The sequence below is a fragment of the Nyctereutes procyonoides genome, unplaced genomic scaffold, assembly GCF_905146905.1.
Source record: "Nyctereutes procyonoides isolate TBG_1078 unplaced genomic scaffold, NYPRO_anot_genome, whole genome shotgun sequence".
NCBI classification, from domain to species: Eukaryota; Metazoa; Chordata; class Mammalia; order Carnivora; family Canidae; genus Nyctereutes; species Nyctereutes procyonoides.
The window spans coordinates 9,071,165-9,095,674 of NW_026575137.1; positions in this window are offsets into that span (position 1 = coordinate 9,071,165).

Genomic DNA, 24,510 nt, shown 5'->3' on the forward strand with positions numbered 1-24,510 from the left:
AGGGTATCTTAACACTCTTAACCAGATTTGTATACACGAGGTTTTTAAAATAGTGCAACCCTTTTTCCTTCTTTTTTTTAAAAAATATTTTATTTATTTATTCATGAGAGACCCAGAGAGAGAGAGAGAGAGAGAGGCAGAGACACAGGCAGAGGGAGAAGCAGGCTCCATGCAGGGAGCCCGACGTGGGACTTGATCCCGGGTCTCCAGGGTCACGACCTGGGCCAAAGGCAGGCGCCAAACCACTGAGCCACCCGGGGATCCCACACCCTTTTTCCTTCTATCTTAAACCAATGCCCAGGAGTGTATTACCTTGTCGGATACGGTTGTAATCATAAAGGAAAACAAAACAAATCAATTCTTCTGGACGAGAAGTGCGTTGAGATTCAATTAAAATATCCAGGGCAAAAAAAAATAAAATAAATAATAATAAAATAAAATAAAATAATAATAAAATAAAATAAAATAAAATAAAATAAAATAAAATAAAATAAAATAAAATAATAAAATAAATAAAAAATAAAATATCCAGGGCAGCCCTGGGTGGCTCAGTGGGTTAGTGCTGCCATTGGTCCAGGGTGTGACCCCGGGGTCCCAGGATCGAGTCCCACATCAGGCTCCCTGCTCGGAGCCTGCTTCTCCTTCTGCCTGGGTCTCTGCCTCTCTCTCTCTCTCTCTTTCTCTCAGGAATAAATAAATAAAATATTTTTAAATGTTTAAAATATCCACTATACTATGATAAAATTGTTGGGGGGGGGGAGAAACATTCCAATCGCAACTGATTTTATTCTCTTGTCCTGCTGAATTTTCAGATTCTTCTGAAAGCTCACTAACGATGAATACCTCTCCCCAGAATTTCTTGATTTGTATGACTCATGATCACCATTATGTTTCTTTAATCTTTTAAAAATATTTGGTTTTAGACTAAAAAGAAAGAGCTATGATTGTATATTAATAAGCACATTACATAAATAAATACTGTAAGATTTAAAATAAAAGTGGTGAATTATTTATTTGAATCCTTTTTCAATTGCATATTCAAATAAGTACAGCAAATGCATTTGTTTGAATATTCTCACATATATAAGAGATTATACATTTAAATAAATGTATTGTATGCATGTAAATGTGTAATCATTGAAATAAACACAGCTGTATATTTCCCATATGTATAGCTCCAGATGTTTGAAGCATACATTCAAATTTCTGGAACTCTACACCTTGGTATCTATTTAAACATCCAGTAGAAAATACTGTGCTACAAATCCATAGGAATACACGTCAAAACTCTACCCGCAATGGGGAAATCAGGCCAGAACAATGAATAATGAGTCTCTGTCACTAAATTTATTATCTTGAGCATTTTCTCATGAGATAGCTTGTCCTGGCAAGTTGTGCTGCAAACACTTTGCTGTTCTGTAAAATGAGCACTAGCCACCTCACCCTATATGAATATGACTATTGCAATGTAGTTTTATAGTACTTCTATCCAAATAGTTAAACTCCAAAAAATAATATTTCTAGTTCTCCACTCTGGAGTAGAAGAGTCTCACGTTATCCATGCCTCAGTTATTCATTTTTTAACTTATGCTTCTGCTCCAATATATGGAACATATATAATTTGAAATTTCCCCTTAGGCACAAATATACATTAGAAGAAATAATGAAGTACAAACTAACCTAATATGAAATAAAATGTATCTTAGGGACATTGAATAAGAAGTAAATGGCTTAATGTAAAATTAAAACATCCAGATGTATGTTATGAATATGCTTATTCCTTTGCCATGTAATGACAGACATGCTTTATTTAAATTTGTAGTAGGTTGAAATATAAATTGGAATCTAATAATTACATGTGCTAACACTTTAGATGAATATGCATATAGCTTAAAATTTGGGGGAACCAATATGGATCATTTGCAGAAATTATGGTTCTGTCAAAATATATGATATTCATTAGGCATATTAAAATAAATAGAATATCAAATTATTTGATATTTTTCAGCAGTGCTTTGCCTTAAATATTAAAGTTTAAATATCGAAATTAGCCCTCTCAGTAGCCAGAAAATGGCTGCTTAGTAGGTCGGCTATGCATATTACTATTTCTGTTCAGTCATCCTAGAATATAGGGAGGCCCTTTTTTTAATATTTTATTTATTTGAGAGAGTGAGGATGATTAGGAGGGGAGGGGCAGAGAAAGAGGGAGAAGCAGGCTCCCCCCAAACCCAGCAGGGAGCCTGACGTGGGGCTCAATCCCAGAACCTTGAGATCATAACCTCAGTGAAGGCAGACGTTTAACCAACTGAGCCACTCAGGTGCCCCATAGGGAGGCATTTAAAGTGAATTTTGTTTAAGACATTTAAAGAAATGACTTTTCATGTGAATTCATTTAAGAAATCCCTGTGATCCCCAAAGTCGTCTTTTTTTTCTATTTTAACTGCTCATCTTTATTGATAAAATAGGCTTCTATGCAATACACACTCTCAGATGTAAATTTAAGGTTCTGCTTTAATATATATATATATATATATATATATATATATATATATATATATGGAAACCTTACCATATAACAAAGTAAATGTCTTTATTTTATTTATTTTTTAGTAAATGTCTTTAAACACCAAGATCTTAAAACTATAGCCAAATAAGAAGACCAAGAATAAATTAACTTGTTTATAAAAATAATCAATCAAACAGCATTGTGTAATAGAGCTTGAAAATCATGGTTTTAGCCCATAATGCTATAATAAAACCTTGAAAATGGGTATGCTTTTCCTAAAGAAAAACTTCCTTCACAAACCTCATAAAATTAATAAACCATAAAAAATAAGTTATGAACACATATTACAAAATATTTTGAGGATATAATTTCAACGTATAGATGCCAGCTATTTCTTAACCGACAAATGACATGTCGGTAAAAGGTATATCTTGTAGCCAGTTGAAGCTGTTTACATTTACTTTTTTTCTCCGTTTATTGAAAATTTAACCCAGTATGATAATGACTCTAAACCGAAATCAGGATGCAGTTTATAAATAATTCCCCAACAGGATTTTTTTCTCTTCTTAAGGGGACACATAATAATAATAATAATAATAATAATAATAATAATAATGGCCTTTCCAGTTGATAGCTGCCTTATATCCAGGTGGTGACTCATTAATCAAAACTGCTTTGATCTCATACCCCTTCCCTCTCAAAACAAAGCCTCTGAATTCCTCACATGAGGAGAAAAGAGCAACTGCAGAATTTTATAGTTTTCACTGCTACAGCACGGACTTGAGGCACAGCATCTGTATGTGCTTTTGTCACTCACTATCTCTAAGGCACCTCAATATCATATTCTTTGAGTATCACAGTGATAACAGCAACCTTCCTGTGCTCCCCTCGTATCTTACCCTCCCACTTTCTCCAGCTCAAGTACTGCAGAGCCCACTTACCAAGGCTTCACTTGCTCTTTTATTTAGTCGTCCATCACTTTTTAGTGTACTTTATACATAATTTACCTGTTTATCATGCGAATTACTTATTATCTTTCTCTACCTCAAGAGTGTACGTTGCTTGAGGGTAGAGATCCTGTCAGTCCTTAAACGGTGTACCCCAAGTGCTGAGATCAGTGTCAAGCACCTAATGGACACTCAATAAATTTTTGATTAAATTAATCGATCTGCATAGCTGTAATTGACTTAGTTCCTTATCATACTCTAGTGCACAAATATGCTACAATTCATTTATCTGTTCTTCTATTGTAGGGCTTCGGGGCTATGTCAGGGTTTGTTCTATAATAAACAGGGTGGTTATAAACACTCTTATGTAAATTTCCTGGTATAGATTTATAAGAGTTTCTCTTTGGTTTATAATTGGGAGTAGAATCAGAGATTTGTAGAGCATGTCCACATTCTAAATAAAAATGTAATACTACATTTTTTCCCCCAAGGTGTTGTATTTTGTCCTCCTAACTGAAGTATTTATGAGATTCAAACATATTGACCTTTCAGAAAACCAAATTTTGGCTTTGTTAACTTTCCCACATTTGTTTTCTATTTCATTGATTTGTTTTTATTATTTCTTTTTTTTTCTACTTAATTTTCATATTTTTCCATAATCTTAGGTGGAGAGTAAGATAATTGATTTAAATTGTTAAACTTTAAAATCATAGGCATTGAAAGGTAGAAAATTACCTCTAAGGATTGCTGTAGTGATATCTCATAAATTTTGATATGTTGTGTTTTAATCAGCATTCATTTGAAAATATTTTTAAATTTCTCTTTCTGTGAGTTTTATCATTGGATTATTTAGAATTGTATTGTTTTGAGTTCAAGTATTTGGAGGTTTTCTAAATGTCTTTTATTACTATTGACATTTAATTTAATTCCATTGTTGTTAGAGAATGTACTCTGTAAGATTTCGAACTTCTGAAAATTATTGAAATTTATTTTATAGCCCGGCATATGATTTATCTCAATGACTGTTCCCAAGGTACTTGAGAAGAATGTGTATTCAGCATTTGTTGGATAGTGTTCTCTAATTCTAGAATTGATGATATATATCCTAAAATTATTGCTAAGATTCATATTATGTCTATACATTATGTATTTGAGTGATCCTCTGTGCCCCTCCTTCACACCCTTAGTTTTCTCCTCCACTCTCAGCGGCCCAGATCTGGAGTTCACAGTTGCACATTTCACACATATTACTTTACACTTCCCATTCATACATCACACTTCACAAATGTCAGAACCTTATGACAGTGTAATTCCATTCATCTGGCCCAACTCCATCTTTTGTATTACTGTTGTATATGTTTCCTTTAAATGCATTACAAAGCCTCACTTTAAAATGTATCTGCTTTTGACCTAGATGGTTAGCTGTTTTGAAGAAAACAGAGAATTGTCTTTTATGTTTTCTCAAATATTTGCCATTTCTGGAGCTTTTTTGTTCTTTCCTACATCTTGAATAACATCAATTCCCTTTATATTGTAGAATTAGTATATTTTTCTATCCTCTCCAACTTTCAAGTTTCATTTCACACAAAATACAAGATTATAAATAATTCTGTTATTATGTGCATATATATGTCAAATAAAAATAAGTACAAATAAACACATACATACATTTTTACTTTTGAACATTTTCTTTGGACTCAACAAAGTATGTCGATACATTTCAATTATTTCTTGCAACATTTATCTGAAGTTACATTTACTATCCTGCATCATCTTCAGAAATAAGGAAATTGAGGGTCGAGGAGATTAAATTTTTAACAATTACTTTTAAAAGCCATTAAAGCTTATTGTGTACTTTTACTTTTTAATTAGCATCCATCTTCCTTAACCCAATACTCTTCAATAGTATAGTGCTTAGCTCACTGTTGGGAACCTCCTAGGTAGATCTTCAAAAATGATAATGAATACATAGAAGAGTGAATCCAAGATTTTGATATAGATATAGATATAGGTATAGACATAGATATAGGATTAAGAGATATAGGTATAGATATAGATAGATGCTGGGTTGAAAATGCAATTAGATTACATTTTTTCCCACCCCCTGCCCCTGCCTCTGGCAACCACCAATCTGTTCTCTATATCTATGAGCTTGTTTTTCTTGTTTGTTTGTTTTTGGGGGGGATGGGGGTTGTTTGTTCTGTTTTTCTTTTTAGATTTCACATATAAGGCAGATAATATGGCATCTGCCTTTCTATGACTTATTTTACTTAGCATAATGCCTTTGACGTCCATCTACCTTCGCAAATGGCAAGATTTCATTCTTTTTTATGGTTGAGTAATATTCCATTTAATGAATTATACATGTATACACGTTATATATATGCACATATATATACACATAATATATGCACAGCACAATTTCTTTATCCACTTATCGATGGACACTTAGGTTGTTTCCACATCTTGACTATCATAAATAATGCTGCAGTGAATAGTGGTGCTTGTATCTTTTTGAGTTAGTGTTCTCATTTTTTTAAGATAAATACTCAAAAGTGGAATTGATGGCTCATATGGTAGTTCTATTTTTTAAGTTTTTGAGGCACATTCCATACCTCTTTCCACAGTGGCTACAACCAGTTTACATTTAGCCAAAGCTGGAGGCATCATGCTTCCTGAATTCAAACTATATTCCAAAGCTATAGTAATAAGAACAATTGACATAAAACAGACACATAGATCAAAGGAATAGCATAGAGATCCCAGACATAACCCCATGTATATATGGTCAATTAATTTACAACCAAACATCTAAGAATATGCAATGGGAGAGAAGTCTCTTCAATAAACAGTGTTAAGAATTAGTTTTCTTTAATAGTCCGAGTGTGTTGGTGATATTTTCTCTCAGTTTTTGTTTATCTGAAAAAAAAATCTGTTTTCTCCTTCCTTTTTGAAAGTTCCTTAAAAATTTAAGGCCAAAGTAATTTTTCTTTGAGCACTTTAAATATGTCATTCCATTGTCCTTTTGCCACCATGTTTCTTTTGTGAAGTTAGCCATTATTTATCTTACTGTACCTGTTTGCAATCCACCTTTTTGTTTTTTCTGCACCTCTGACTGCTTTCAGGATGCTCTCCTGGTTTTTCTGTCTTGTGACTTTCACATGTCTAGGTGTATACATGTACTTCTCTGCATTTATCTTACTTTGATTTTGCTTAATTGGGATTTATAAGCCAAGGCTTTGCACTACTCGGAAATTTTTCAGCTATAATTTCCCAATTAACTTTTCTGGCCCATTGTCATTCTTCTTTCATTCTTGTTTTTATCTTTTATTGAAATATATAGTTGATATGCAATATTATATTGGCCTCAGGTGTATAACGTAGTGGTTTGACAATTATATACATTATGCAATTCTCACAGATAAGTGTAATTAACATCTCTTCTTTCATTCTTTAATACCAGTTACATGAATGATAGCATATCACCCAGATCACTGGGGCTCTGGTAAAGGTGTACCTTTACTCTTTGTTCTTCAAATCGGATGCCCACTTTTGCTGTCTTTAATCTGCCCTTCAGCTTATTCAGTATTTTTTTTTAATTCAGCTACTGTAGAATAGAATTCCCATTTAAATGTTTGTTACATTTCTATTTCTATTTGTTATATTTCTTGCTACTGAGATTCCTTAACTCTTCACTCATTAAGGCACTTTCCCTTTAAGTCCTTGAACATGTTTATAATATTTGTTTCAAACACTTTATCTAGTAATTAAAACACCTAGGCTTTCTCAAGATCAGTTTTTATTGACTGCTGTTTTCTTTGCTGTTGGTCATATTTTCCTGTTTTTTTTTTTTTTTTGCATATCTGGTAACTTTTTATTGTATACTGAACATTGTAGATGATACATTGTAGGGGCCTTACAGTATGTTAAATTCCTCTGAGAAGTGTTTTTTTTGTTGTTGTTGTTCTTATTTTGTTTGTTTGTTTCTTTGTTTTTTTACTAGCAGCAAGTTCAGTTATATCCAATCACCTTGAATTTGTCCAGGCCTGGTTTTATACTCTGTGAAGGTGGATTCGTGGAAATTCCATAATGATTCCCCAAACCCTTTGCATTAGCTATTCTCAAATTCTGAACTCTGTTTCCCCTACTGTTTTGTCCAAGTTTGGTTTTAAGCTCTGATGGTATAGGTCCAGAGCAGTTCTTACTTTAGAACATGGCCCTTGCACTTAAGTTGTGGTTGTTCTGCCGTCTCCGTTTTATTCCTGGAGTATTTCTGAGGTTTCTTCATTCTACTTGGGCTGGAATTTCGGCTCTCAGCTCTGATCAATCGTTAGTATCTTTATTCTCCCAATCTCATAGCCACTGGTCTTTGGTAAGCCTTGCTAGGTCTTTCATTGCATGTGCCCGGCCTATTCCTTGGTCAAGGACCTGTAGGAAACCCCCAAACAGATTTTGGGATCCTTCCTAATGTGTCTTCTCTCCAATATCCTGTAGATTCCAGCTGTTTTGACAGCCTCAAATGCTGAAATCTGCCTCTGCAAATCAGTGAAACTGATGTGCTTTGCTTGTGCTTTAGCTCCTTATGCTATGATCAGGAATTTGGCTTCAGACAGAGAGCTGCAGTGAACCTGGGCTCATGTCAAGTGTTCATTTCTTTAAGGAATCACAGTCATGTGCTAAGTCTTGCCCAAAGCCTGGAAAATATTGTTTCACATATTTTGTCCAGTTGTTAAGGTAGAAGGGCTAGTCTGGCACTAACTATTCTATCATGGCATGAAGCAGAAGTTCACATTGATATTTGAATTTTCATTTTCTCTCAAAACTCTGCTAAACTTTTTTTTAATTGTCTACATCATTTTATTTTTTTACACAATCATTTTGTAAATAATGACCATTTTTTCTTTTCAATATTTATCACTTCTTTCTCAGGCTTTTGTTGTCTTTCCCGTATTCTCAAAGGGAAAGCTTTACACATTTTTGATGTGGGGAACAAAGAAAAAAGAAAAAAATTAAATTTCCTTACAACAAGTCCTTGAGACAGGCAGAGTGACCTTCCTTGAGGAAGTCAACTCCCTCAATGCTAATACTTTAGCTTAACATTAGCCTGACCTTCAGGACCCAGTAAGTCTCATTTAACATGAAAAATTCCTTTGGAAGCTTTCTTTATTTGTACCCTCCAAAATATATGTTAGCAATCATTCTTGAAACATATGGCCCACTGGTATGCAACTGAAGGGTCTCATGGCTAAGATTTTATTAGTCGGTAGTCAATGCTTTGCCTTACAACAGCTAGCCCCTCAAGATCTTGGAAACCTTGCTTCCAAATTCCATAGAGACTTACACTATCCCTAAAACCCTTCCAACTTGGAAGTATATAATCAGCCACTTCTTCTAACCCAAAGCAGCTCCTTCTGCCCAGTCATCCTGTCCCCACACCTTAGAAAAAAAAAAAAAAAAAACACCTCTTTGCACTGAATTCTTTCTTGACCATTCACTCTGAACCCTAACATTTTCACAACAGTTTTATCATTAAGTATTTCTTAGCTATGAATTTTTGTTGTTGTTGTTGGTATTCTCTACCAGGTTCAGGGAGTTCCCTTTTGCATCTAGCTTTCAAAGAATTTTTCTTTTGGTTTCAAGTGCATATTGGCTTTATCAAATATATGTTTTCATCCTTTGAAATCATCATAATGTTTTTCCACTTTTCCTATTGGTGTAATGAATTATATAATTTTCAATGTTGAAGTTAACCCCAGGGCCTTTCACACTATCTGACCAGGTGCAGTTGAAGCCCTGGCTATTGGGCTTCATTACATTGGGAACATACATAACATTGGGAACCAGAAACTTTTTTCATCCTTTGGCATCATGTCACATGATATGACCCCAACCAGGAGGGTGACAACACTATCTTCTCTACCTGGGCCAAAGAGAGAAGGAAGTGAACGAAGAGGATGGATAAGGCCAGTCGCACTACGTGTTAGGCCAGGCAGTCCTTTAAAACCCAACACTTCCCCCTAATTTTTACTGAACTCCAGAATATACCACTCAAGGCCAGAGTAATGGCATGAGAACTATGTGGGCCCACAGAACCCCATGCTCAGAAAGGCCCTGTGTTTGCTCAATGCTCTACTGTTGCCATCAAGAAATTCTTAATAATTTTATCTTTGAACTTTTCTTTTGTAAAGGGAGTCTAATTGGATAATGGAGGATGTGCATGAACAGAGGAGATATACATGGTATGCATTTTGCAACCATTCATTGGCGTCCCATTGCATGTAGAGTTCAGGATGCCCCGTGAGCCCAGAATTCTGGCAGATGGTGATGTGTGAGAGTTCAGCACGACACAAAATACAAGGTAAGTGTGTTATGAAAGCCACTGTTTATATCAGTTGAATATTGGTAGAATGTACACATATAAAGAAGTGAAATAAGAATAGTTGAGTTAGTTTTGTGTGGTGTGACTACTGTTTTAGCAAGAACAAAATGCATATGCACATATGAGCTGTGACATATGAATTGTATAATTTCAGTTCTTCTGCATATCAGCAACTGACCAAGGAGACCTGGTTGTATAACGTGTATTGCCCCAGGAGGTCTGCTCTTATGGCCTCCTTGATTTCTGCTGATAGGAAATTATATTATTTTACATATAGTTAAAGAAACGTAAAACAATATACATACACTTCTCAGGCTTTTTGTTATTATCATTCACTTTATTTCTATGTATGTTATGAACTCAGCGCTATGTTATTATTTTTCTTTTAATAATTTTCCTTTAGAAATATTTTTAAAATATGAAAAAGGTATTTTATCTTTACCTACATATTTATAATTTGTAGTGCTGTTTACTTCTTTGCATGGATGCATGTTTCACTGGGTATTATTTTCTTTCTGCTTGAAGGACTTCCTTGAACATTTCTTATGATGCCTGTAGTGGTGAATCCTTTTGTATGACTGAATAAGCCTTTATCTTGTCTTAAGTTTTTAAGACATTGTTGCTGGGTATAGAAGTCCAGGTTGGTGGTTTTCATTTCAGCATTTCAAGGATATTACTCCACTTTCTTCTGCCTTGCAGTTATTTCTGACAAGAAGTCTGCTATCTGCTATCATTTTATATTTATTCTTCTATAACTAATGATTCTTTTCTCTCCAGATGCATTTAAAATTTTCCCTTTATCAGTCCCTTTAAGCAATTTGATTATAATATAGATTTCTTCATGCTTCTTATGTTTGGGGTTTGTTGAGTATCTTGGACCTACGTGGTTTTGATTTTTGTTAAATTTGGAAAATTTTCAGTCATTGCTTCAAATATTTTTTCTATCCTCCTACTCTTCCTTCTCCTCCAAGGACTCCAAACACATACACATTAGACTACTTGACCTGTTCATATTTTTATCTCTGTATATGCTTTTGATAGTTTGTATTGCTCCATTGCATTATTTTCAAGTCATTCATATTTTTTGTTGTTAATACCATCCAGTGTATTTTTCATGTAAGGAATTTCTTTCTATACCTGGAAGTTCAATTTACTAACCTTTCCTGTATCATGTATTCCTTTCCCTAACAAATACCTCTTTTCCTCTGCTTTCCCTAGCATTTAGAAGATAATTACAACTATTTTATCATTCTTATATGCTTATTTTATCATCTGTGTCACCTCTGGGTCTGTTACTATTGACTGATTTTTTGTTTTCATCATATGAATCATATATTCCTATTTTTTTGAATGCTTGGCAACTTTTTTAATTGAATGCCAACTCTATTTTGAACTTTACCTTGTTGAATGCTAGAAATTTTTTATTTCTTAAATATTCTTGAGCTGTTTTCTTGAATACAGTTGTTATTTAGAAATAGTTTAATTGTTTTCAGGCTTGCTTTGCAGAAGCAGAGCAGACTGTAGTCTATTAATCTTTCTCCACTACTAACCCAAAACTTGTGTTTATTCCAACCAATGCCCTTTCAATTATGATGCATTTCCACTTTGGCTGGTAGAACATAAACTGTTAATGACCCTGTGTTAGCTCCATAGATTGTTCCCTTTGCCTCTTTCAAGTAGTTTTTTCTCAAACTCAGGTTGTTTCTTGTCACACACTCACTGACCGGTACTCAGCTGAAATTTGAAGAGGGAACTTTTATGTCAATGCAGAACTCTCACTCTGCAGGTTTCTGTGGTCTGAGATTCCTTCCTGTGAACTGTAGTTGCCTTGGCCTCACCAGATACCCAACTCCGTCATCTTGACTGAGGAGTACCAGCAGCCTCTGGCTGGGTCTCCTCTCCCTACACTGTAGTCTAGGAACTGTCCAAGCAGTAAACTAGGGCATTCAGAGCCCTGGCCTTAAAATTTTTTGTCTCTCAGCAGGGATCAATGTCCTATGCTGCCTAATGTCCACCATTGTATTTGTATTTGATAGATACATTTGAATTTATTTGTTTCAGGTGAAAATTAGCTCTGATATCCATTGCTTACTTATAACAGACAGCAGAAATTCTGAGGTACTCAATTGTACTTGAAAATAAATTATCAGAACCTTTTGGTTGTAGGAGAAAGGTGTAATCTTTCAGAGAGGATTTGTATCACCCCAGTAAGCGTGTTAGGGTAGTAAGACCATAGAATCATTTAAAACCTAATTGAGGGGTGCCTGGGTGGCTCAGTCAGTTAAGCATCTGCCTTCAGCTTGGGTCATGATCTCAGGATCCTAGGATGGAGCCCCACATCAGGCTCCCTATTCAGTGGGAAGTATGCTTCTCCCTCTCTGTCAGTCCCTCTCCCCTACTTGTGTTCTCTCTCTCTCTCTCTCAAATAAATAAGGTCTTTAAAAAAAATTGAATTGAAGCATAAGAATGTCAACTGTTGTCTGCACGTACATGTAAAGTCTAGCTTGTAGGTACAACTTCTCAGGGATTTTTTTTTTTCTTTTCTCTGCTTAGAAATGGCAACAACAGTTCTTTGAAGATAGAGGCATGAGTATATTTAACTTTGCTTTCTTCTTACACTGAGGTTCCCAATTCAGTGTTTGAGAGTTTCCTATCATATTGTCTGCCTCGGATGGGATCTGACTCCTAAAGGGTGTGAGAACCACCAAAAGTTTCTACCTTTGACATATAGTTTCTGGGCAAAAGCACTTTCAGTATTCCTGCTACTTTCTAAAATACAGCTGTTCCAATTAACTGTTACTGCATAACACACCACCACGAATCCAGTGGTATAAAATGATAATTTTATTTGGAGCAAAAATCCTGTGGGTCAGGAATTTGGACAGGACTCAACAGGAAGTGTCTGCTCCAGAGTATCTGAGGTCTCTCCTGGGAGTCTGAACTGCTAAGGAAGGATCTAAATGGCTAGTAGTTGGAATGGTCTAAGCCCTTCTACACAAATATCTGGTACCTGGGTCAGAAGTTTTGAAAGCTGCATTGCACTTAGCTGGAGCTGTTGATAGGAGAACCTATACAAAGCCTCGCGGTATGGCTTGGGATTCTCACAGCATGTTGAGGTCACATTGCAGATTTGTGGGGTGGAAGGAATTACTATACTCATCTTTGAAAAATCAGATTTGCCATACCTTCTGTTATATTTGTGGTTGTAAAATGCTTTAATCTTAGTAACTCTTTGGATATATAGATATTTAAGCATTTTTCATTGTTTTTAGTTGTTTTAGGCATTAAGAATTAAGCAATGAATTCCAGAGGTAAATCTGGGTATTTAGGCTCAATCAAATCACTAGATGTGGAGCTCTCAACTATTATATGTATTTTAAAATCAGTTTTTCAAATTCCATGAAAATCTTGTTCACATTTTGGTGGGCATTTCACTCATATTACTGATTTTTAGATGCCTTTTTAATATTGTGTTCTCATTTTTTAACATACATATTACTAGTCTTTTTTATGGCTCATTAACTAAAATTTCATAGTCTTCTCTATTCAGGTCATGCACATTTTTCTTTAGGTTTGTTTTTTGGAATATTATAGTTTTGTAGTTTTATGCATGGTATTTACTACACGCTGCTATATTTTCTAATTGCCTACTTCTGGTTTGTGGGAAAGCTATTGATTTTTGCCTATTGATCTTGTATCAAGCCATTCCACTTGCTGTTGCCAATTGTGCTTGCTAATTATCTTGAAATTTGGGATCATGTACAAATAGTAATGGACTATCTTGGAATTTGGCATCGTGTATGAATGACAGAGATATTTCTTCCTTTTCAAGTGATACCACTTTACTTTCATTATTCCAGTAACTAGGACCTCCAACATAATGTTGCAGAATAGGAACAATAGAGAGAATCTTCATTTTGCTATTAACTGTAATTTGAAATATTTTTAATGTTTCACCATTGGAATATGGTGTTCCCTTAAATATCTGGTACTTTAAATTAAAGATATTCTATTCTAGGTCTGTTTTGTTAAATGCTTTTATTATAAATGAATATTTATTTCTATTAAATGTTTATCATTACTCATTGAGATAAACAAATAACATTTTACTATCATTACATTTAATAAATAATCTAATATGGTAATATAATTTACCCTGAAGAAACACTACCTAGTCATGCCTTTTTAAAAATATTGCTTAATTTGACTTGTTAATATTTTAAATGGCTTTGTGTCTATTTTATAAATATAAATGGCATGTTGTGAGATGTGTGTATGGTGTGTGTGTCTGTGTGTGTGTGGTGTTTGCTAGCATTGCTCACTTTTGGTAGCTACTGAGCACCCTAGGTTAATAAATTGAGTTAGGAGCTTTATACCTTATTTTCTTTGCTTTGGAAATCTTTGCAGAAGAAGAGAGATAGTTTATTTTTGAATTCTTGCTAGAGCTCACTATCTAGGCAAAAATTTTCTGGGCTTGCAATTTCTTGTAAGGTTAAAGGTTTAATTCAATCATTCTAATTCTTCTTGAGTGCACTTGGGAATTCACATTTTCCTTGAAACATATATACATTTTTTGTAGTTTTAAAATTTATGGCATATAATTTTGTACATTTTCTTACAATATTTTAAACTTTATTCAGTAACTTTGTCCATTTGAGTTCCTAATGGGTTTCTCCCTTTTTTTCATGACCATATTTTCCAGTTAGTTTTGTATTTTTCTCTCTAAAAATCTTGCTTTCTATTTCTGTTGATCAACTTTAGAATTTTTTTGTATTTTTCTATTTGTTATTTTATTAGTATGTTTTAATTTTCCTGACTTCTTTTTTTAAGTTTATGTTATTTTTGTTCTATATTTGTTACATATCTTTAGTCTTTATTGTTTTTAATAATAAATTAAGATTCATAAATCTTTCTCTGACTTCTGTCATCAACACAAAGTATACATTTTGATAAGTAGTGGTTTTATTCTTTAAAAATAGTTTAAGATTTATATTTTTCTTAAATAATTATTTAAAAGCATTGTCTTTAATTGATAGGTTTGTAGATTTGGAGGGGGCTTGGAAGAGAGTTAATTTTTTGTGTTAATTTCTTATTTTCTTGTATCTTCAATGAAGATGTCCTCTATGATACCAGTTTCTGGTGACTTTTTTGAGATGTGTTTTGTGGTTTAGTACATAGTCAGTAGTTTTTTTTTCTTTTGGTGTCCCATTTGTGTTTAAACCTTCTATTGAATACAAACGTCTATAAAATTGTATGTGTATCTACTAGATCGAGTTTGTTAATTATGTTATACAATATTTTATAACCTTCATTCTCTTCGTGGTGAATCTAGAAGTAACATATATTATACCTTGCTTAAACTCTTAATTTTGTTTTTTTTGTTGTTGTTGTTGTTTCAAGGTTGGGTTGTTTTTGTTTTGTTGTTCTTTTTAGATTTTATTAATTTATTCATGAGAGACACAGAAAGAGAGAGGCAGAGACACAGGCAGAGGGAGAAGCAGGCTCCATGCAGGGAGCCTGATGTGGGACCATGACCCCAGGATCATGATCTGAGCCAAAGGCAGACGCTTTATGTATATAAAGCCACTCAGTGGCTGAGCCACTGAACCACCCAGACATCCCTTTACTGTTTTTGTTTTGTTTTGTTTGTTTTGCTTTTTTTGATTTTATTTATGTTTCAAGTTTTTATTTAAATTTGAGTTAGGGCTACCTGGGTGACTTCGTCAGTTAAATGCCTCGGTTTCAGCTCAGGTCATGATCTTAGGGTTGTGAGATTGGGCTCCATACTCAGCAGGGAGTCTACTTGAAGATTTTGTCCCCCACTTGCATGCATGCCCACTCAGGCACCTGCTCACTTGCTCTCTCTCAAATAAATAAATCTTTAAAAAATGTTTAAATAGATTCCAGTTGGTTAACACCTAGTGTAATATTGGTTTCAGGAGCAGAATTTAGTGGTTCATCAGTTGCATTACAACAAGGGCCTTCCTTTATACCTATCACCCATCTAGCTCATCCCCCACCCGCCTCCCCTCCAGCGACCCTCAGTTTGTTCTCTGTATGGTTTGCCTCCCTCTCTCTTTTTATCCCCTACATTCATCTTTTTGTTTGTTAAATTCCATATATGAATGGAATCATATGGTATTTGTCTTTGACTGACTTATTTCACTTAGCTTAATACACTCTAGCTCCATCAATATCATTGCAAATGGCAAGATTTCATTCTTTCACATCTTCTTCATCCATTTGTCAATCAGTGGACATCTGCACTCTTTCCATAGTTTGGCTATTGTGGATAATGTGGCTATAAACGTTAGGGTACATGTGCCCCTTCCAATCACTATTTTTGAATCCTTTGGATAAATACCTAGTAGCACAATTGCTGGATTGTACTGTAGTTCTATTTTTAACATTTTGAGGAAACTCCATACTGTTTTTCAGATTGCTTATCCTTACTGATTTTTATATCCTCAATTCAGCAAATGAAAAGTTTTTAAAGGTATTTATTAAAGTTTCTGACTATGATTGCAGATTCTTTAAATTTTTGTGTTTATCAGTTTTACTTTATGTATTTTTCAACTATGGTGATTGGTACATAAAGAACCTTTATTGGTCTGTACTGCTAAAATTCCTCTATCATATTTTATATCATTTCATTTTAATGCTGATTACCTTAAATTCTATTTGGTTTAATGTTAATATTGCTATTTAATTTTTTCTTAACAAGTTTCTGGTTTATTTGTTTTTTATTTCTTCCATTATGTCCTAATATAATGTGTCCTTGGCTGCAGGTGAGCTTTCTTCTATTGAATGCAATCTGATTGGATCTTTTAAAATTTCTCATAGTTTCTAGACCAAAAAAGGATATCCTTCTTGTTTTCCAATGGAATCCTGGATACTTAAAAAATATTTTTACTCTGAACTCTAAGAAACTGAAACAGAAGGATAGGATACAGCATTTACCTACTGTGTCATTTTGATCCTGGTATATTAATAGTGTTTTAGGCTATTATATTACATCTTACCATATTATATATTACCATATCTCAAAGGCATTATTTTTCCTTATGAAAATAATACATTTCATTTTATATTACAGAACATACAATAAAGCCTCATTTTCATAATATCCAGAAATAGGTAAATAAGATATTCTGTTTTTGTTAAGAATCTTAGAAAAATCAGTAAATGAAGACAAAATAGAAATACTTAAAATTAGCAATAGGTAGTAAAAAGACATTATTAATTTTGGAAATCTGGTTTCTCTTTGGTAATTTTTTATTTGAAATCTGCTCAATTAACAACAGCATCATTTGCAATATTACCTTACTTGGGGATTTTTCTGTGGAAAACATAATTTTGAGATTCAACTAGACTTAAAAATGGAAAAGCTAGACAGTTGGTCCACTTTAATTTTAGCAATGTATATTTTCTGAATTTCAATGGAAATCATGTTTTTATATATATTTGTTGTGGAATGTTAAACTATAATTGTACTCTGCAAACTCAATAAAGTGTTTTGTCAACCAGCCGAATGCATGATTACTGGACGAGAAAAAATTCCTTCAGCATTCTGACACTGAATTAACCATATGTTGTTCAGTTGTGGGAAATGTCCAGGATGAGGAAGAGATCATGATTGACTGCTCTCAGGGCAATTTTATCATGCTGGAACATCCACTAGAACTGATGCAAAAATCTGAGAGAAATAATTTTTCTACTTCTAAACGATTGAATAGATTAAGGATATACTGGTCTTTTAAGTGTTCCTGCAGTACCAGATGCCCCAGGTATCAAGGGGAGCTACTATATTCTCTTTTCTGTACAGCCAACTGTCCTCTGTTATGCTTCCTGAAGGGAGTCACATCGTAAGCTCAGAAGGAAGGTAAAGTTATGATGTGATATCGAGGCTCTTCTTCCTCTTTGGTGGGGGTGGTAGTGCCTCGAGGAAGTATTAAGAGAAGGATGGACCTTGCTACAATCCATTTCAAGGAGCTTTGGGGCCTTTCAGAGTTGAATTTAAATGCTAGGTCTGTACAATCTATATTGCAACAGATTGGACAAATTACTTAATGTCTCTGTGCCTTAGAGTTCTCATCCATAAATTAGGATAATAATATCCCGTTCACAGTGCTACTATAAAAATTATACAAGATGATGTTTGAAAAGTTACAAATACAGTGAAGCCTGTACTATGAATTATATGGTTTTTAAATTTAAATTTACTCTAAATTGCTTTTATTTACTCTGTAAGACCTAGCTACACTGAATAGAGGAGCAGGGTTGCTATCTATGTGGTAAGACACTACTAGTCTCTTCAAGTCACTCTATTGGAGTAATGCCATGGCAGACACAAAGTAGAGGAAGACAGCAGATGAGAGAACTTCACTTCAACTCAGGTCAGAACAAAATATCCTCAGCTGTTCATATGTACAGAGTAGAGTAACTATTATAAGAAACAAGTGCCAAATTTCAGTGGTTTAACAGAGTCATGGGCTATTTCTTGCTGAGTCCATAATTGATACAGGAAGACAGCGAGGCTGCTGCTCCATGAAGTCACCCAGAGAATCAGGCTTCTTTCACCTACAGGTGCCACTATTCTTAGGTATTGAAGATCTTGGGTGAATCTATTGCATCTGTCAAGCAGAAGTACAAAAGAATAATCAGAGAAACAAATGGATGCATTCTTAGGGACCACACACAGAAGCAGTATATATCATTTCCAAATTTTTCATATTGCATTGGCCGGAACTTAGTCATACATGGTCTCGTGTACTGGAAGAGAGGAGGCTTGCAGATACACTCTATGTGCCCAGGGTGGAAAGGAAATAAAGTTTGATAACTACATAGCATTGTTTCTGCCACAGCTGTCATTTGGTCAATGACATTTGGTCTTTTTAATTTCCTCGCCTAAGCTTTTGCATGCTCCTTTCACGTGATCTTCAAAATAAACATCCAATCTTTGCTTAAATTGAAGATTAAACTCAAGAATAGTTTATGATTTACTGATCAGCTCAGCTCAGCAGATCTTAGTTCAGTGCTGGATTCTTTTACTATCTCTTTGTAAAGCTGACGTCACTCAACCTCTCTCCAAGTTTCATTCACCTGAAAAAATGTCTATCTAAATCACAGAAATGGAAAGTTAAATTGAAATAATACATGAAAATGTGTTTATAAATTAGGAAGCATGAGGCATTATTTTTACTAATGAAAAGATGGCTGAAAAATTACTGTAGTAACGATGTGGCATTCTATTTCCACTCGGCCCTGTCTTCATCCAGTCCATTAGCATCCTTGTGCAAATCATGGTGTTTAAATGTCAGATGTATATTTGAATTTCACATGTACTATACAGGTAGAATCGATATTTAGTTAACACTTTCTTATACTGAGAAGGTTCAAATGAGCTATGAGGTAAAAAATAATGAAGTCATCACAGGGGACAGGATCTTACCATTTTGTAATGAGCAAAGGATTTGGAAGACAAAGATTCAAAAGAAGAAAAGGGAGAAAGGAGTTTTTAAAGGTCACATTAAGCAGAGGTCTGAAAAGTGGAGAATTCAGTTGGTTGTTAATATTATATTAGATATCAGAATAAGAAAGAAACCTAAGTATAGGGTCTTACTTAAGCTAATTCTTCATTAAAGAATTGAAAAGAGGAGCTTAATTCTTTAGTTCCCTTTTTATTCTGTTATAGACATTAGCCTACCTTTCAAACATATCTCCTTTGCAAAAAGTCATTACTTATTTAACATTTACAAATTTGTTTTTAATCACCTAAATGGAAACTTAAGATCAAATTGTTTTTCATGCAAATTGGAAAATGATGTGCTGGTTCAATGAAGTCCCAAGTTACAATTTTTAGGTAGGCTGAAAAATGTTTTTTTTTTTTTCTCTCTCTCTCTCTCTCTTCTCTTACCTTCCATTGTGGCTCTCCCTTCCATTGTGCCTCTCCCTGTCTTTCCCCTACATTTTCTTCATTATTTTTCCAAAAATTTTCTTGACTATGTATGTCTTTTATGTATTTATTCTATAAAATCTGGAAACCACAGCAGTAATATTCAACTATGATGCATAATGCAGCACTTGTTACCTCTAACTGAGCTTAATTCCATGTAGAATAAATTATTCTTCTGCTAATTGTCATGACAAATTCCTCTCCACCTGTCATGTGTCCAACGGTTAATAAATGCATTGCCTTATTTTTTTCCTAGACTCAAGTCAGATACTACTATATATTTATTATATTTTAGTTTTCTTTTTTTGAAGTCAACTGACACTGTAATAGATTTTGTATAACTATTATTATTCTCCAAACTTTATAATGCCATTTCTAAAATACATAGCTTTTTTTTAACTTAAATGTGAATTGAAGTATGCATGTGTCTATATGTGCAAAAAAGAGAGAAAAAGCGATTATCTGTACAATAAATGCTCATTGCAAATTTTGCTAGTGACCATATTTTCTCTATTCCTTATGACTACTCAATAGTTTCTAGACTCCATCAACTATTTCTTCCTCCACTTCTGTTTTTTATTTTCCTTGACAACTCCTAGATGAAACTCTCAGTAGATGAAATCCAATAAACCTATTTATTCCTGGTAGAAAAACAAACAAACAAACAAACTGGGAGATAGCTTAAATTAGAGAAATTAGAGGAGATTTTACTTTACTATATTTTCAGTTGCCATTCACTATGGGAAACCAAAGGCTAACCTTTAATGTCATGTACTTAACTGTTTGTCCATGTCTGACATATCCTAAAGTCTTCCAAGTTTCCCCCAGGCCTTGTTGTCACAGAGTCTGACAAACTTGACCAAAAACATGTTAGTTAACTGAGGAAAATGTAAGTAAAATGCTTTTCTGTTGTTGTTACTGTTGACACAAATTGAACAAATCTTTGAGCTAAAAGTAAGAAAGAGTGCTTTATTCAAAAAGCCTAAGTTAGGGCAACTGACCAGGAAACATACTCTTCACAGGGAAGAAAGTGATCCGAACAATGAACAGTTTCTACAGAGTTATATGCTTTTTTTACATCTTGTAAAAGCTCAAAGGATTATAGATTAGCATATAGGCAGAAATCACAAGTTTTATCCTAACGAATTCAGTGAGTAGGAGCATTGATTGATTATCTCAAGGACGAGATGGGTTTCCTTTAGGCTACTGATTCACAAAGCAGATGTACATATAATGCATGCACGGAGGGCCATAAATCAGGCTTTGGGTTTGAACAAAGTTTATATACAGTCATGTTGACTTTGAAAGAAATCTTAAATGACTTCTCTTGTATATCAGGCCTTTAGAGACTTTTTCTCCATCATTACTGTTGTTATAAAACTGTTTTACATATTTCATGCCCAGGATCTAGTTGCTAAGAGGCTACATAAGGTGGTCATGAGCATAATCCAGCTTCTGACCCCTCATATGTACAGGGTAGGAACCTTGATTTGTCATTTTACCAAAATTAATAACAATCCAATATTCTCTACAGTGACTAATAATTTATAGCAGTAATTTAATTGCTAAGAACACCAGACATTTTTCTCTATTTGACTAGCAAATTTTCTCCCTGTATCAGGGTTATGTGGGAAGTCGAATTACTGGAAAAGTATTTGTGGCCTTAGACCTAGCAAACTATTTCTTATGAAGTGATTTGAATATACAATGATGTAGGAAACATTAGAGTTTGAAGCCAATGGCCAAGAAAGAATTCTTGAGACATCTTTGGTGCAAAAAAGTGGTTTTATTAAAGCATAGGGACAGGACCCCTGGGCAGAAAGGGCTGCAATGGGGTCACGGTGAATGGCCCATTGTATACTTTCAAGTTGGGAGGGGGTTAGTGTAAGCCTCCTAGGTATTTTGGAAGCAAGGTTTTTGGGGTCTTGAGGGGCTAGCTATTATTGGGGAAAGGTCGTTTATGACTGTCTAATAAAACCTTAGTCATGAGGCCCTTCAGATGTATATCGGTGGGCCATATGCCTGGGAGATGATTCCCAATATGCATCTTGGGGTGGGAGGTTAAAGGAAGTTTCCAAAGGAATTTTTACATGTTGAAGTAGACCTACAGGAACCTGGCGGACAGTCTAAGATTGCCTTTTGCCCTTAGCAAAGTATTAACGTCAAGGCATTTGAGTCCCTAGAAGAATGTCCTGTTTCAAGGACTTGTCAATGGGCTGTATGTAGTAAGGAAATTTAATAATTTTTCTTCTGCCTTTGTTTCCCACGTCATTCCCCCTGAGCAGTTTTAACCCTTAAATCTTTAAGGTTGCTGGGGGTGGAAGGTCTCATCTTCTGTAACTTCTTGCCGAATTGGGGCATAGAAATGTCCCTACCTATGGGTCAATATTGGTCACTTGGGGGCATTACACAAAGCAAAATATATACAGAATATATATTACAGAAAGTAGAGGCAGCTGAGTCCAAGAGAGACTGCATGTGTGGATCTCCCCAAGTGGAAAGGATCATCTGTTGCTTGAAGTTATGACAGTGAAGGAGTCTTGACACCAAGTGGAGAGAGAAGGGAGAAAAGAGTAAACCATTGTAAGTATAAAAAAAGAAAAAACAAGCCCAAATAAGAGTCCTTTGATGCTTGAAAAAAAATCCTCTTCTAGTCCAGGAATTTAGCCAATCCTTAAAGGGAAGAGAGGGATCATCTGAAGCACCACTTTGAGCATCCAAGTCAGTTAGAAAACCAGAAATACTTTTGTGGTAATCTGGAATGTATATACAGCATTCTGTTTTTATGAGACTGCAAGTTCCACCTTGTACAGCAGTCAAAACATCTAACACCATTCTATTTTGTAAAACTTCCTTACTCATTGGTGTTACTTCAGTATTTAGTAGGGAAATGCTGAGTGTCATTTAAGACCATGTACTTATTGAGAACTTCCATGTGCCAAACAACATCATCCAGTCCCAAAGAGGGAAGAAAAATGGATATTAGGTGGTCATACCAATAAGACACAGAACATGTCCACCATCATTTTAAATTTGGAAGGTTGGCGGGGTAAAATTGGTTTTAATAATGCATCTGTGCATTCAGGCAAAACCCAGAGTACAGCAGCCTATCCAGCTTGGAGGAAGCCATGGACACAAGGTAGAGCTACATAGCCCTTGGATTCCATTAGGAGACAGTCATCTAATTTGGGGCCTCCTTTAACTGTAGTTAAGATATCACGGGCTATTCAGTTTTAGAGGGCCCATTTTTTAATTTGTGTAATAAAAGACAGTCCATGGTCACTTTGTAAGGACCAAGGGAGTCCAAATCTAGGGACAGTTTCTGTTACCAAAGTTTTTGTCACCTCTGTGTTCTTTTTACCCAAATCAGTAGCCTGTATAAATCCTGTATTACCTTCCATTGGTTACTTTGGTTATAAAGATTTTTCCCTCCCTGTTAACAAGCCAATCTTGTGCATTTTTTTTAATATCCTCATTCCTGGGCTACATGAATTTCTTGGTCTGAGTAGACTGGATTTATGGACTTGATTGGAATTAAGACTGGTAAAAGACTTACTATTTGTTTATTTTTTTTACTGTCGGCTTGGCTGTACAGTCTACTGAATTGTTTCCTTTAGATTCTAAGGTCATATCCTTTGGATGTCCTTTGAGATGAATTACAGCTACCTCTTTAGGTATGGTACAGCCTAAGGAAGAGTCATAATTTCAGGCCTAAATTAAATTGGGGAGTTATGACTTGATAATAATCCATTTTCCTTCCAAATTGCTCCATAGGCATGTAGGACTAGGAAGAAATATTTGGAGTCAGTATGAATATTCAATATAAGGCTTTGGTGATTGCAAAACACAAGTGAATACTATAGCATACCCAGCTTTTATTGTTCCCTTTTCCATGATACAATTGCTATCAGTAAACCAACTGCCATCTGCATTTCCAAAAGGGAATCTTTTAAATTTAGTCAACTAGAATAACCAAGATCAATAACCTCTCAACAGTTATGCTCTGTAGAAGTATGATGGTCAGGTCCAAGGATAAGCATGCTGGGTTTAAAGTTTGACAGGTTTTAAGTATTATTTTAGGCATATCTATAAACGTAGGCTGGTATTTAATAAGTTAGTCTCCTATCCTCCATTGGTGGCCTATGGTCTCTAAGACACCTCTGGACCTAATGTGAAGTTATCACAGTCTGGGACTGTCCCATAGTGAGCTTTGGTGATTTTTATTTTTACCTCATACTTATTTATATTTTCTGAAATTATTATATCCCAAAAGGTGAAATTATATTCTTTTTAATATATTCTTCATTGTCACAAAAGGAAGGAGGAAAGAAGAAAAGTATGTATGTTTGTATGTATACATGGTGTTTAAATTCCATGCCACATTTTCTGGCATTTAAATCAAAAAGGGCACTAGATGGATTAGGTACATTTTATGTTTTACTTTCATACTAGAAAATATGAAGTCAATCTTATTTTCAAGTACTATGATTAGTTCAGTGATTTAACTCATCTAAAATTATTCTGTTTTAGATTGACTGTGTTTTACTTAATCCCCAATATTTACTTGGGTAACATTTATACTTAATAAATTGGTCCTCTCAAGCATCATCTGTTCCAGAAGCTTCCCGAGATCCATTTGGCCCATGCATCAGTTTCTTGTATTCTCATTACACCAAAAGATACTTCTCTCTGAACACTTAGCAAATTTTATTGACTGTAATTT